Genomic DNA, 2289 nt, shown 5'->3' with positions numbered 1-2289 from the left:
TTGTAGGGCCGGCCTGGTGAGGAGTATAGCCCAATAATGAAGCATGTCACCTTCAGGTGAGAGAACGCAACTTGTCTTAAAAGCACCTGCTTCCTAGGGTGTCTGCGTTCAGTTACAGATAATGTCGCTGGGACTGAACCTCCGAAAACAGTATACAGTAATTTGACTGTTTTATGTTGCTGCTACAAGCTCCTTACCTGTGCGAGTTATCTGGAACGATGCAGGGGCAGACCCAAACCAGCCACATGTGGAGATCAATGACAAATACTGAAGATTTAACAGAGCTTCCAAGCTGGTGACTATTACTTAATTGACCCTGAAAATAAAAGACACATTTTTAGTATTCTGGTGACTCATGACCTTAAAAAACAAAAGGTTATAAATTCAATATTGTGTCAAATACTTGAAAAATGGAACTGGATGTACTGAATCGGATGTTGCCCCAGGTCACGCGTGACACCTTCCACCACTATTGCTTATGGGACTTGTAGTTTTGTTTTTCTCATTAAAAGGATGGGCTCTAAAGTCCCAGTGTTCTAAGCGATGTTGGTCAAATGACAGTTCCCCAGCCCTTCCATTCTTTGACCTACAGAGGTTCATCGGCCTTTCATATTTTTTTGCAACAACAAAGAAACTTTTATTGCAGGTTCTGTCAACTGAAGAGTTAAAACCCATGGGCGTGTTTAATTAACTACTGACAAACATGAACAATCAAGAACATGAGTTTCTGTAAAACTATCAAGCACCCAATCAGAATCAGCCGCCCTTCACACCAAGGAATTCTCGAGGCTTTGGAGAGGATGAATTGCATGTGGAATAAGAGGAACACTACATCGACTCAAAGCTCACTTCTCAGGGATGTACTGAACAGCCAGCCACATGGCACACTTAGCCAGCTCTTCACCTCCTCCTCCTCAAACTGTTGACCAGCTATCAGGGCAAATGAGCCTGCAGCAAAGCATCGCTGGCTTGGTTCCACACCGGACCAGGCAAGGTGGTCAACTCCATACTCCTCCAAGTCAGCAAGCACTCTGATCGAGCCAGTCCTAACCCCACATGAATGTTCCCCATCACAACTATTTTAATGGTACTAGGTTATGTTTCTGCCAAATGATTGAGTCAAAAATTGAAATGTTTTACTATGAAGTGCTGGAAGAGAAATCATGAAGTTTTTCAATATTTCGGAGTCTGCCACAGTGCACAGGAGCATTATTTCTTTACAGCAGCAAATCATGTATGTGCCCTGTAGAAAGCATGTTTTAATGAAACATGGAATGTATTGCAGCCAAAAATCCATGCAACAACATAGAGTGCAAGATAACTTGTGTTATTATTGCAGCAGAACGAAATGCCATTCCTAATGTGTACGTCATTTTAAAGACAAACCCAGAAAATGTGTGGTCAGTGTTGTTCTTCTGCCTGTTAAACGATAATCTCTATTACTGTGTCAGGAAATAAAATACAATGCAAAATCCTACTCTATGGCAGGGTACTGCCTGCCACTATATTGCAGGTTACTTCCAACATAATCTGATTTATACATACATACTCCAGGGTACTGCCAGCTATCGGGTCTGCACACAGCAGTCTTGAGCCACTCAGGAAGGAAGTAAGCTCTACATTTCATCTTAAGCCCTTAGGTTACATTCACAGCCTGATGGGTCCGGAGAACTTTATCCTCGCTCTAACTACACCGAGCAGATGGACTTAGCCCATCATAGGCTGTGTTGTGTGCTGGGTGATGCCTGGCATCTTATTATCGTTGGCGGGAGGATGAAGCTCTGATAGGAGCTGCTACAAGAAGAACAGAGAAACAGGACCACAGATCGCCACAGAGCGACAACAGCCCAGAAGCTGAAGAAAGAACTTTGAAACAGCAAACCTCCTACACCCTGGAGATTCTCCAGGGTAAGCAAATGATTGTAATGAAATGCAAACTACAGCATTAAGGTCACACACTACAACATCTTTCCCTTTAAACCGAAGATAACAGCATACAATAAAAAACTAATCAAAAAGCAACAAAACTAGAAAATGCATTTCCAAATGCTGCAAAAGAGAAACAGTTAATACAAATTAACAATATTAAACTTTGTTGGTACCTTAGTAATGTGCTTACTTCTTGGCTTCACTCCATCTGCAGCAATAACGCTCTGAAAGGAGAAATTACTGCTGTGAGTCTCAGAGTCTTCAGTGTTACTGGTCTCAGTCACGAAGACTGCGGTGTCAGAAGATAACTTTCTCTTATTTGGCTTCGTAGATCCACCAGTCACGCCATCGCTTTTAGCA

General features: G+C 42.4%; 1 long non-coding RNA gene across 2 annotated transcripts in view; it reads right to left on the bottom strand.

The window, feature by feature from the left end:
• LOC144806021 (uncharacterized) overlaps positions 1 to 306 on the bottom strand; it is an 84159-nt gene extending 83853 nt beyond the window's left edge. For both annotated transcript variants that reach the window (XR_013605651.1, XR_013605652.1), the window contains exon 1: positions 198 to 306. This is a non-coding gene — a long non-coding RNA (uncharacterized LOC144806021). The remainder of the gene's footprint in view (positions 1 to 197) is intronic.
• Between the last annotated feature and the right edge of the window lie 1983 nt (positions 307 to 2289).

The sequence above is a fragment of the Lissotriton helveticus genome (assembly GCF_964261635.1).
Source record: "Lissotriton helveticus chromosome 1_1 unlocalized genomic scaffold, aLisHel1.1 SUPER_1_unloc_4, whole genome shotgun sequence".
NCBI classification, from domain to species: Eukaryota; Metazoa; Chordata; class Amphibia; order Caudata; family Salamandridae; genus Lissotriton; species Lissotriton helveticus.
The sequence above is the reverse complement of the archived record's forward strand: the minus strand, read 5'-3'. Positions and strand labels throughout refer to the sequence as shown.